At 41.7% G+C, this 13,883-nt stretch overlaps 1 protein-coding gene across 2 annotated transcripts in view; it reads right to left on the minus strand.

The window, feature by feature from the left end:
* Nucleotides 1–13,883, minus strand: part of RNF38 (ring finger protein 38) — a 103,570-nt gene that overhangs the window by 30,133 nt on the left and 59,554 nt on the right. The window lies entirely within an intron of this gene.

Raw genomic sequence — 13,883 nt, forward strand, 5'->3', positions numbered from 1 at the left:
CCTCCAGGTGAGTGAATTACAATCCATACTTCAAGTATCGCTTTGCAGCTAGCACTAGGAGTGACTTATTGAAGACTGAACTAAAACACCACGAAATTAGGAACCTGCGACTAGCTGCCTACTTATTATCTTTATAAACAGAGATTTCTGATGGCTCCCTAACCCCTGGAAGAATTAGTACTACATTATACTTTAGCAGCATTAAAAAATAAAAATTCTAACATCCATGCAAAACCAAAAATACAACAGAAAAGAGAGAAGAAAGCAAGAATGAGGAAAGTAAGGAACAACCTATTTCACATTCCTCCATCACTAGCACTTACAGGCTACAGAAGCATGAAAAGATGTATAAGCACAGACTTCACAACAATGGAACCTGTACCAGTCAGTAAGCAGATACCACACAGAGCCTGCACACTGCACTGCATCCCTTCCCTACCAGGTCTGCACTTACACAGCTAATCAGACACTTGATCTGTATTGCAGGCTATTTTGATTCTGTTAGCTCAACACGGGAATGCTTCATCCTTCTAGTTACTCATGTAATAATGTTCATTTATACACATAACCTGAAAAAAATGAATCATCAACCTCTGATTAAGTCTGTGTACTTCGCTAAAATTCCACAGGGACTACATAGTGCTCAAAGTTTTCAGTCCTAGTGATATGAAGGTTCTTCACCTCCAGATGATGTTCTCCCAGCTGGTTACAAAAACAACCACCTCTCCTCTTCTCTATGTGTCCATGTTACTGAACCATTTAACAGAGCTGTTGTTCTTCTTAGAAGTTCCCACCAATGCCTATGAAGCCAGCAGCAAACTACTCTGTCAAAACTGTAATACATCATGCTGCTAACAAGCATGACAATTGAAAACAGAGAAAAATACCTGTCATACTGCAGAGCTCACCACCTGAGCACACAAAAGCTAAAACCACACAAACTTCTATACTGGAACCACCCTTTTGTCCAAACACCACATAGACTTCTCCGACAGAACTCCTGGTGCAAATTGTACTGTTCTGCTGCTCTCCAGCTTGTTCACTCACCCCACCACTTCCATTTCAGCCCACCACAGCGCTTTTTCAATTAAAAGTGTATGTAATTGCAGGTAGCTGAAGCAGAGAAAACAGCTTGTCTGCAATGGCTCTGCGGCCCTCCTCCAACAGGCTGTTAGAGGTCTTATTTCAGATTTAATTGTAGACTGGACCATGGACATCATCTGGCTCTTAGCTTTACAGGGGCCTATTAGTTTCTGAGTACTGTTAAGTTGCAAGTTGCTTCTCGGTAGGTTTCCACTGACATATAGTTTGTACTCCGCTGTTCTTTCTGGGAGCACACTGCCTTTAACAACCAAAAGTTTTGTCCGGGTGTTTAAGAGAAAAAACCATATTTTTTTCCCCTACTGTATCTAATCTAAAGCAGTCAGCTTCCTTAGGCAACCAGCCTGATAATGCATGCATCCCTTTGTTGCTCAGTCTCCTCTGAACTCTTTAACCAACTGCATTTCACTTTTTTAGAGAAAAAGAGGTCAAAAGATAGGCATGCAGCCAAAGGTTCATGAAAGTAGACTTCTAGGTAAATGGTGACTCTTCCAGAAGGCTGCTCGCCCTCAAAAGCTCAACACCAAAAAAAGTGGAGGAGATATTCCATAACTGCCTTGACAGGAAAGCTTCTGTGAAAATACCTGTTTTGTTGGATTTCAGGGAACACTGCCAAAGGACAAATCTTAAAGGAACTATGCTACAAGAGTCAGAGAAGGATGACTTGCAGCCCCATTTTTTTATACCATGATGACTAAGCCTATTCTAAGAGAAACACAGGCAATAAATTAGGGTAGTAAATTATGTACGCTGGAATTTTGAGAATGCAAAAGAAGATGTCAAGTGGAAGGAGGAAATAACTGGATTTAGTGAAGCTGGCATAAAACAGAACCCTAAAACAATAAAATAACCACTGCTGTCCTGATACATTCTGTATGTGCCTTTGGCTGGGAATCTCCCACTGCTAATGCCCTAATTTAAATGTGGCACCTTTCCAAAGTATTAACATTAATATACCCTGCCCTGTAGAAAGCAGTATACTTTGGAAAAGCAGTTCTTTGATTATTATTTTCCTTTTGTTCGTCAAGTGCACCACTTCAAAGACCATGGAGATGTAAACTGCTAAGTAATTACCCTTCATCATCACCCTAAATTACTTCACAGAGATAACTCAAACTCCGTAAGTGCTAACTGACCTCTGCAGTAAGCAACAGTACTTTCAGTCAAAATTGTTTCTCATTAGAAAGAAAATAAAGCTAAGATCATTCTTGGAACTACATGTACAGAGAGATTTAAAATGTAATTGTGTGGGGTTTTTTTCTGTACTTTAAAAGAAGTAACCTAAAGCTAAACCACACTTATTTGCAAACTTTCATAAAAAAATTCCAACACAAACTCAATGAAGATAAGGTGTTTTATCTTAGTTTTTATTAAGAAACCAATTCCCATTTGATGATTGTAGCAAAATAATACTAGTATGTAGGAAGGTACAAGAAGCTAATGACAGACACATATCCTGTATAATTTAATATTTATTTTCATGTCACCTTTAACAAGTATGTGGAATAATTAGATACTGACAGTATGTTTTTTCAGTCTCCACTATCACTGGGTACCAAGTCCAGTAGTTTATTTGTGGAATATGATACTTTCAGCAATGACAGTACCTCTCCAAATCCCCAAATCACTCTAGTTGTGATATTCAAAATATTCCCTGGGACTACTGCTACTTTTTACAGCCATTATGCTACGTGTTTTTCTCATGTCCAAAAGGCTACGAGTACAGACTGGCTGAGAGCTATCACAAACACTGTATCTAGCTTTCAACTAGCACTGCTTTCTTTAAATATACATTCAGCAAAAAGAGCAGGATGAACAGGAACAGAGATTACTTCATATTTAAAAGAAACAATATCAGGACAAAGTCATCAGATTACTAGTTATTAGTAAAAGAAGCAGCATATGTCAGGCTGCTAAAAACTACAACCTCATCCCTGACAGTCAGTACTTCACAGACATCCCCAGTATAGTTTTGTCCCATTCTCATCTGTGTGCCCTATAAACTCTGGTAAGTGTAATGGTAACAAAGGTGATTTAAGTGTATGCCCATTTGTAAAACACCCCTTTTAAAGGAAACATACTACTAAAAAATACAAGAAAAATGTTTGTTGTAATTCTTACATGATTCTTGCAGTGATTTTTTGTATGTTTTATCGAAATGCTGTTCCATTTCATTTGGGAAAAACTAGATATTTTCACCAAGACAACATCCTTTGAGGTGTTTCTTTTCATTGTCCTTTCCTTTTCAAGTCAAATTATAAATACTGCACCCACACACAGGTTATCAGACATCACAGAAGGGAATTAATTATCAAAGCAATTGCTGCCAATATCTGAAAATCACTTTCCTCTCCACCCCCCTGCACATCCTCACTTAATAGTCCTGGGAAGCACAAGAAACTACTCCATATTCTCCACCCCAAATTCAGGGAATAAACTACATGTACTCTGTAGGCCCCAAAGACCAGTACTTTATAAGTAAACTAATACTTCAGGAGTGTTTTCAAGCATAGGCCTTTCCCAGAGAAGGTTTTACACAGGGACATTATGACAGGTATACCCCCTAAATAACCCTGCCAGGCTGACCAGAAATCTGCACCTCTGTGGTTCCTCTTCATGACTGCATACTGAAAAAGAAATTATTTTTCCCATGATACAAATCAGTAAACTTTTATAAGCATTTTCAGATTTAACAACAAGCATCCGATGGGCTAGTAAACTGATTACTTTGCATATCCCACCTGCTAGGGTAGGATATATACTCCAACAACTGTGAACTGATTTATGTCCCAACATTTTTGTTACTCTGATCGTATCTACAATAACAGTAAATTCTTGGTCTGGATAGACAGTTATGTCCAAATGCAGAAGCTTATTTATAAGCCATGACTAATGTAATTATATTTTATGGCTTAGGCCTAGAAAGCTCTGAAAGAGCTGTGCCCCACAACCCTAGAACCAAGACAAGGGAAGTCACCTATGTGACTGGAAGGAGTCATTGTGGCCCAGAGGGTCTTGTAAGCATTGCTGTCTTCTTCCATCCCTCACCCAGAAACCAGCAGAGGCAGCAGTGGTGTGGCATTACAAGGTGGAGCTCACAAGTTCACACCAGTCCCGCAGCAGCTGGCATTATACAAAGTCTGTAGGAAACCAACAAAGTAACTCAGAGAGCTACAGCCCCTCTAGCTCCCGATACCAAGAGCAGAACTCATCTACATTTTGGGCACTACAAACCTGGTGGTGGCCACAACTCCTGTGAGGCTCCAGGTGCTGGCTTAGTTTCTACGCAAGCTGGTCTCACTTAGCCCCTGAAGCACTCACACACAGGGGACAGAGAGTGGTATTACATAGAGAGGTAGTTTAGCAAAGATCTAATACAACAGGACAGACTGCTGTCATCGGGGCAGAGCTCAGCTAGACAAGTGTAAAGACCTGGTACATCACCTCCTTGGCTGGCACAGTCCCACTGACCTGCTCCAACATCCCGAACCCTCAGCTTCGTGCGACTGACCAGGTTTTGTTTCTTGTCTTTGTCTCCATTAAGTTTGTTCGGCAGGTCTGTGTCTCTCTACATTTTATTTATGGTTTACCCCTTTCCTTTAGAATGCCATTTCACAAGGTCTTCGGTCAAATCATCTCACTGAAATAAATATTCCCCCCATTGCACACACCCTCTCTTCAAGCAGTGACTGATCACATTTGGTCATTTTATCTGCCTTCCTTATTTTTTGGTTCAACAGTTTTGTGTCTCAGAATGTTCCTAATCATTCTTCCCTTTCTTTTTACACCCCTATGACACTGAAACATTCCTTGACCAGACAGTATTACACAAGTTGATGCTCCCTCCTTCCACACACCTTTACAGAAATCACACAACTCTTCCACTAAGAATACACAGAAAAATTGTACAGACATTGTGAGATACTACAATCGAGGAAGAGTGAGATGAAGACTATCTCTGAAAACAGTAAAAACTACAGACAATATGAAAAAAAACAAGAGCCCCTCACCCCTTGCCCTAAACAAAAATATTTCACGAAAATTGAAAGGGGTTGGTGTAGGGAATGAGAAGACTGTGAATGAGTTTACTGTGGTAAACCAACAGTTTGCAGTCCCAAGCACATTTCATCTCATTGTCACGATAACCCAGGATGGTTCACACCCCCCCATCTGCACGTCCTTTGGCACACGTGATGGAGGCCAGCTGTGGATCTGGGAATCCGGACAGCAGCACCTGCACTGGGTCAGACAGCTCCACAGTGAGCCAAACAGGACACTGCACATACATCACGTGTTAATCAGCACAAGTTTTATCACCCACCCCTGCCGTGCTTTCCCCTGAGCTTCACTCCCCACCAGCTCCTCATCTGATCAGCGCTGGTGTCCCAGGGCTCGCACTGTGGCGACATTCGGCCTTCATGAAAGCCAAGGCTGTCACTTGCTTAGTGTCCTGCCTCATCCCTGAGGGACCTGCACCTACATTCTGCGTAACACCAGGGGGAAAGAGATACAGGATGAAAAAGTGGGATCATATTAACTTGCAGGCTGACAGATGAAAAGCTTAACATTTCCATTACATATACTCCTAAAATTAGTAAGACTACACTTTTCTTATTTTCAAGCTCCACTGCTCATAAAAAAAGGACAATGCAAATCATATATCACAGCTGAAGCACCTCCTTTTCTAATACTGAAGTAGGTTTTAGAACCAAGGATGCTCACAGCCAACTGCAAATTCTTCAAACTGATTTTTTTTTTTGATTTTTTTTTTTTTTTTTAGTATTTGCTATTGCTTGCAGTACTTGCTGCATGCAAACAAGAATCCTTCAAAATATGAAAAGGATTTTGCAACCATTTTTTGTCAAAATAAATCAAAGCCATTTAAATGCCGCTAAAGTCACAAGGATGTTATCAAGTATTTATTTCTGTGTCACATCATGGTGTTTTTTCTGAATGTGGAGCCTTAACTCTCAATCCAACACACCATCCAAACTTCCACAAGAGAAAAAACCTTATCTATACGTCCCTTTCTGCTAAAAAAGTTGTTGTAAAAATAGTAATTTCACTTTAAAATCCCAATTTATGGTCTCAGCTTTTAACTCAACTTTTTCAATGGGGTGAGTGATGGAAAATGGAAAACAGTTTGTGCTACTTCTGCAGAAGTTTCCTGCAGTTAATACACACTAAGCATTTCAAGCCTTCTTAAAACAGGAAACTTAAGAAGTTATGCAACAAATAGTACTAGCATCTACTAAGATTTTTAAAAAAATATTTTCCACTGGTTATTTCTTACCAGTCCACCTCCAAATTGCCTACCACCTGAGGTATAGTGTCCGTGTTTTGACACCAACACTACCTTACACAATACAGAGAGTCATTTCAGAAATGGTGCTAAAAATATCCTTTGGGCCTCCACAGAGTCCTGATTTTCTATTTTGTATGTAAAGAGAAATTAAGTTTTTAACTAATATCACAGAACAACATACACAGAAAGAAGGTTTTGCATGCATACCATTAAAATACATTACTGTAAAAAAATTACATTAAATGCCATAAAATGTACTGAAATAAACTTAAAATGATTCCAGGCTGAGAGTAAAGTGAGAGTAAAGTGGTGAAATCAAGACAAGGTGTTTAGGTATAGCCACATTTCAAAAAGATCCAAGTTTTCAATTTTAACAATAATTGCGTTCTTTCAGCTAATGGGGCAAGGAGTCCAAAGACAAGTCTGGTTCAAAGCTGCTTCACAGCAAAGTCTTCTCTACATACAGTTTGTACATATTGTGTGTATTCACCACTGACTTTGCCATTTAGGCATGTTAATCTAACAATACTTGGGTAGGTCTTTTCATTTACTTTAGAAAACAAGATTACTGTCATGTAAAGCCAAAGGAAGGTTTGGTAATAAAAAACAAACCACCTGACACACATCACATGATATGTGAAGGAAGAAAAGCTTCAATCCCCTGAACACACTCAAATAAGCACGGTTTGCTGGCTCACTTTTTAAACATCATTCACACTTGTACTAAGGAGAAAAACATGGCATTAGGAACTTAAAGCATGCAAGAAATTTGGTGAGATGTGTCCTTTCTCAAAATAATCTCAAGCTGTGCCCAGTGCTGATCAAGGTCACCATCATAGCTATGAACTGCTAAATCACATTTCAACAACAGATCCCTGTAAACATTCACATATTGAGAGCAGAACCAAAGAATGCAAACACTATACTATGTCTCTGAATTCGAATTTGAGAAAAAGTGCTCTGACTGTTTTCTGATACAGTCAGGAAACTGTGAACAAAGAAGGAGAAAGCTTGATCTCTAACCTGTGCTCAGTAAAGCTTCACACACAAAATTACCAAATGCATATTGGCCTTCCAGGGCCCTTTGTGTTCACATCTGAACATTTTTCTCAAATCCATGGTCATCCACTTGGAACTTCTTATTCATCTTCACAAGTTCCTTCGATAACACTGTTTTAAATTAATATCTGTTCCTAGTCTTTCATGTTTCCAATCTCTTCATTTCTCCTCTTGCTTTGTATTGAGTTCCAGTGTCTTCCCAAGAGACAAACACAGAGAACACCAGAACAAAAATGCCCTCCCTCAGCATTTACCAACAAAATAGTTTAAACGCAAGAGCCTGATTTCCAAGAATCGCATCTTGAAAATGCATCTCATCAAAAATATTTATCACAACACAGCTTTTTTTAAGGAACACTCCCAACACAGATCATCTAAAGAAATAATCTTAATTTTTGTCTAGAGAGAAAGCCCTCTTCTAAAGCTTTCATAAAGACTGCCAGGCAGAGCACCTGCTCAGCAGCACCATAAGTTGTGCCATGAATGTTCTCATCCCCTCTCACGCAATTTACTGGTACCGAAATTGAAGGGGAAAAAAAAAAAAATTGGTCACTACTGTCAGAAATGAACAAAGCTGACAAAGACAGACCACAAGGTTAAGGTAAGACGCTCTGTAGAGAGGATGATGACTTAATACAATTTCTGAGCTTTTGTAGGACAGAGGTGTTCTCAGGTTTTGGGACAGGAACAAAATAGCAAGACTGATAAGGTGAAAGGGTTACTTACACAGAAAGTAAGCAAAGCACAGCACACACAGTGGCAGACAGAGAATGCACTGTGTGTTTGTAGTATTCGAGGTTCTGAGATGAAATAAAAAAAAAGCAAAGTTACTGCAAATGGACAAGGAGATGAAAAATTATGTGTCAGCAAACCTGAAATGTACTCACTGAGAACCAGGAGTGCAGACATTAGGGACAGAATGTCTGTTTTTCTGAGGGGGGGAGAGCAAAGGCATCAGTCTTTTTACTGCTGCATTGCCACAGAAGACACTGCCTGAGTCAGATATACGCTGCTTACCTACTTTTCTACCAGGTGAGGTGCAGTTCCAGTGCAATCCAGACAAACTGGTTGGAAGGTAAACAGCAAAATAAGGTGTGAAAGAGCTTCCTTTCCCTCTTTCCCCTTCCTACTGTTTTCAAAGAGCTGCTGTTGGTACTGCCTTTTTACTGCCTTTCAAGACCAAAACCAGCCCTAGCTTTCGATGTTCTGACAAACGCACAACAGTAGAGGGCACCAAAAAGCAAAGCAGGTTTCCTTGATCTTTCAAGAACTTCGCAAAAAAGGAACCTACCCACTCCCACGTGAAGCTGAAGAGGAAATAAAAATAAAAACCATCCTGTTAAATCATAAACCTAGTCAAGTTTTGCCCACAGCAGAACTTAAATACTCTATAGTAGATTATTTAACTTTATATAGATACTAGAACAGAGAAGGAAACCACAAGTTGTATTTCTGTATGAATGGATTAAGCCAAGCCTTTATCTTCCAGTCTCAAGAATCACTCCTCCACAGTCAAAGCAACTCTCTGACTCAAAATACAAAAAAAAAAAAAGAAATTTCACATCTTTCCTACGACACCACTGCAAGCACAAAGCAAGGACTGATCAACTTGCAACTTTGATTTTGTATTTGTGTACTTCTGTTAATTAAAAAGACCCGCAAAGTGACCCAGATGAGAAACAAAGTTTAACCTGCCCTCTAAGTCTGGGAGGTGACAAAGTAAGATTCACAAAGGAGAATCATGAGATCTCTCATTTTTAAGACCCTTTGGTTTATATACCACTTCTCACAATTACCACTTTTCACAAGTAATTCTCCTATTAACAGTTCTCTGAAAAGCTTGTTCACACAGTTATTTTATGTTTGCATAGGTTTTGTTTTTTCCTAGAGATCTGATAATTAAGAAAGACCAAAAACATTATCAACTTTCCTTAGCCATTAAATCTGCCAGTAAATCCACCTGCTCCTCTATCTCATACTTAATTCTCTAATGACTGCACCCTCCTCTCTCTTCCTGCACATGATGGTAGTATCCAGTGGAGTTTTTTCCTCTCCCTCAGAACAATGAATCTCTGGTACCATGGCTGCAATACCCCCTTGAAGGTAAGAAAGGTGATGCAATGCAATTCTGTGAATTAAGGAGTCTGTTGGGCCAGCAGACTCCCCGTGGATAAACACTATAAATTTGGCAGCTGAAACCAAAGTAGTGGGCTCAGTGAATTACATTTAGGAACAAGCAGATCAGCAGCAACCTAATCAAGCAGTAAGCAACACTGGAATAAGGCAGACTATGAGCAGTTGTGTTCATATTACCCCCTCCAGCTGCCCCACTGGAACCATACATGTGAACTTACAAGAAAATACTAATCTGCTCCAAGCATTACCTTCAAATATTTGCTTCAAAATGCAAATGCTATACATTCATAAGCATTTTCACGACCTACAGTTCAATGAACTTCTGTATAAGTCATGACTTTTAAGTACTTGCTCTAAACAATTACAACTTAAAACGGATGTTCTAAGTAAACATCTCAATGCACAGTCACCGTAAAAACACAATTCGTGAATAAACAAGAGGCATCCTTCTGGTCTAGTAATTAAAAAAAAACCCTCCTTTATGTTACATAGGAATTAACTCATATCTAACGAAAAATACTAAAAGCCGTAACACATACGCTTGCCAACACCAAACAGGTTCTTTTTGACTGATTTAAGGGGATTAGAGACACCTACAGGCTTCCTTTGGCTGTACGGACAGGAACACGTTCAGCGCTTCGGAGACACCCCGAGCCCGCGTGTCCTGAGGGCAGCACACCGCGACTGCGTCCTGGAAAGCCAGTCCATTTCTGGGTTCCAGCTCTACCTTCCGCCAAAGCACCTTTAACGGGACCGATAACTCCGCCCGTCTCCCCCTCCTGGGCCGCCCCACGGGGGCCTCTCGGGCCCTTTCCCCTCCCGCCCCACGAGCCGAGGCCCCGCCCCGCGCCAGCCCGCACTCCCCTCCGTGCGGCCCGCACGCCGGTACCTGCGGCCCCCGTCGGCGCCGAGGCCGCCGCGGGGGCTCCCCCGGCCCCGCCGAGGCGGCTCCCCCGGCCCCGCCGCCACCGCCGGGGCCGCCGCGGGCCGGGCCAAACCCGACCCTGCCGCTTCCGGGCGCGCCCTTTGTCTGCGCCGGGGCGGCCGCGCGGCCAACGCGCCTGCGCAGCGGCGGCGGCCCCGCCCCACCCCGGGCCGGACCGGCCCCGTTCGGTCTCGGTGTGAGGGGGACGCGGCCCCGGCCGGGACAAACAGCCCGGGGGGACCGCCCTGCACACCCACGGGCACGGCCACTCCGCCGCCTCCCGGGGCAGCCCGCTCCAGTGTTTAACCATCCAGTCCCCTCCAGTGTCCAGCCCAATCCTCCCCTAGCTCAGCTTAAGCGCTACATCCTCTCGTCCCGTCGGGAGAACAGCCCGGCCCCGCCTGGCTACGACCTCCTTTGGGCAGTCGCCAGAGGAACAGGATGGGTTTCTCCGGCGCTCCTCAGCAAAGGGAGCAGACGGCGCCTGGCAGAGCTGGTTTGCTCAGGCTATTCCCCTTCAATAAAATACCATCATGGCTAGGCTTCGCGAACGAAGATTTGAGAAATAAAATACCATCACCCGACTTTTTACCTTTCAGACCTCCCTCCGCTCTCTACCTCAGCCTAACTGGAGATTTCCCCAGATCTGATCCAGGAAAACAAACCACCTGCTGTAGATATAAAGAATTAATGTTCTAGATGAGACGATTCACTAGGCATGAAGGTGGTTTAAAGGCAGTTGAGTGACATCCTTGCAGCTGTCAGCTGTGAAGTGAAAAAGGCATAAAGCTGCTTAATAAACATATTCAGAATGGACTAAGGGGGGAGGGGGAGTGTATGTCTGACAATAACACACACCATGAGGAATGAATTTGAGCTGTCTTAATTGGATAGGAATAGTATTTCCCAGTTTTGAAATTGCAGGGAACAAAAGAAATTCCTTCTAATATTCCCATTTTTCTATGTATTGTCCCTTACACATTCTCCACAAGAGGTGCATATAGTCTTATATATCACATATAAATCAGTGTGATGGGTCCTTCGAACATCTGAATTTCTGAATCATTTTTGTTTGGCTATGGACGACTCTCATAGGCTTATGCCTACCCTGCAACATCCAAAGTAGAAAGCAAAGTGGATCATCCTTTTCTTGGATCAGAACCTGTAAAATATTTCCTTTCTTGTGAAAACATATTTTTGATGAGCTGACAGCCCTCTGTATTACAGACTGCAGACCTGATGTCCATCAAGACAGGCAAATGAGAGTAATTTCACAGAATGTCACAAAGTTGTTAAGGCTGGAGGGGATCTCTGGAGACCATCCAGTCCAAACCCCCCTGCCAAGGCAGGGTTACCTAGAGCAGGTTACACAGGAATGTGTCCAGGTGGGAATTTTAATGTCTCCAGAGAGGGAGACTCCATGACTTCCCTGGGCAGCCCGTTCCAGTGCTCCGCCACCCTCAATGCAAAGTTCTTCCTCATGTTGAGGTGAAACTTGTTTTGTTTTAGTTTATGGCCACTGCTCCTTGTCCTGTCACTAGGCACCACCGAAAAGTTCAGGAACAAGAAATGAGCAGTAAAGAAACAGAAGATACACTAAGTATAACTGGGAAATTTAAAGGTTAGAAATATTGAAATAAATATGTAGCTATGTATTTTGGCCGTAAGTACCAAGGAAAATCAATTCCTTACGTGCTATAACAAATCTAATAGCAGTAATACTATGAAAGTAAAATAAGTTAAATAGGAGAAAAGCAAAGTAAATATTTGAAAATGCCTTAGTGGTAGTGAAAAAAATTCCACTGGATTGCCCTCAGTTAACAGCAGGTCTGTTAGCTCCCTGGAAGAGGAGACTGAATTGGGAAACTTTCGAGTGTGGCCCTGAAGATAAGTAAGTTTTACACACAGGCTGACTGGGGAGCGAGGGCGGACTGTGAGTCCGTAGACTCGGTATGTGAGAACCACAGCCTTGTCCCTGGACATCTCCAGTTGCCTCACAATTGCTGTCAAGTGTATCAGTAATGATGAGTGGCCAATTAGGATGCTGTTGCTGCTTGCTACTTGCTTGCTGCTTTTTGAAAATGATAGAAAGGAGCTAAGATTTAAAAAAGGAGAAGCCTTTTCTTATTTTATCCCTGGAAAAAAAAACCCCAAAACCAAAACAAAAAAACCCACCAACAAATCAAAAAACAAACAAAAATCCCCCCCAAAAAAATAAAACAAACAAAAACAAAACACAAAACTGCAGGGCGAGGTGTGGTGGTGATGGGGTTCGGAGTGGCAGAGAGCAGCCAGAGGAGCTGCCTTGGTCTGGACCAGTATCGTGACACTTGTGATATACAGGTGAGCCGCCGAGAACTCAATGGACATAACGGCGACACCAGAGCGCTTTGGTTTTTCCATTACCACTAGGTGGTCGATTTGGTCTTCAACTGCATGAGAACCAAGGAAACTTGATGAGATCTCTGACAAGAGATGTCACAAGAGCAGTTAAGAGCTGCACCTTCACCACTGCTGAAACAGCCACCCAAAGGGCAAAAACATGTTTTTAAAGCTAAATAAACTGAGTATGACTGAAAGGCTATGCAGGGTGATATACTTGCAATAAATCTCTCTGTTTAACACTAGTAGGAACGAGCATTAAAGCAAAGTAACATACCAAGGAATAACAGTTCCTTCTTAAAAGTTCCTTTCCCTAAATGCTGTGCTCCATAAAGAAATTTATTCAGTTCTGTCATTTAGTATTTATACTTTTAAGAAAAATCAAAGAAATTACAAATGTGAAAAAGGGTTCCCTCAACTCAAGCACTGAGGTTGAAAAGCTCCCACCTCCAAAGCAACAATTATTTTAAAATATATCTGAACTGCAATCACCAACTAAAATGTGAAATGTCCTATGTATCTAAGCTATATCAGACTTCCTTGTAAGACAAGAGGAACTGCTATTGGTGCTATGAAATTAAACAGATTCTTAGTACTGCCATAATGCTCTCAACAATTACACATCCCTCTTGATTCAGTGAATCCACACATGAAAAATCTTAGACTTTCGTTTCCTGCTGATGTCACTGAACATGAATTCAAGATTCTCATGTGCCAAGTCAACAAAATCAAGTAATTGGGGTGGAAGCCTGGGAATTGTTTTCATTAAGATTGCAACATTCCTATAGCATGTGTGGTGTAGAACTTTTCTCATGCTGTTGTCCAGAAAATGAAGATTGGGCTTTTGGAGAAACTACTGTAAAACATATGCAGATTGCCAGTCAAATACTAACCTTTACATTTCTCCTGAAATGCAAAACCTGGTTACACATAGGCAATTATTTTGCTGAAACATGCCTACTGACTCATCCAAGA

Source organism: Empidonax traillii, unplaced genomic scaffold (genome assembly GCF_003031625.1).
Source record: "Empidonax traillii isolate 1590-97213 ecotype Southwest subspecies unplaced genomic scaffold, ASM303162v1 scaffold108:size1079785, whole genome shotgun sequence".
NCBI lineage: Eukaryota > Metazoa > Chordata > Aves > Passeriformes > Tyrannidae > Empidonax > Empidonax traillii.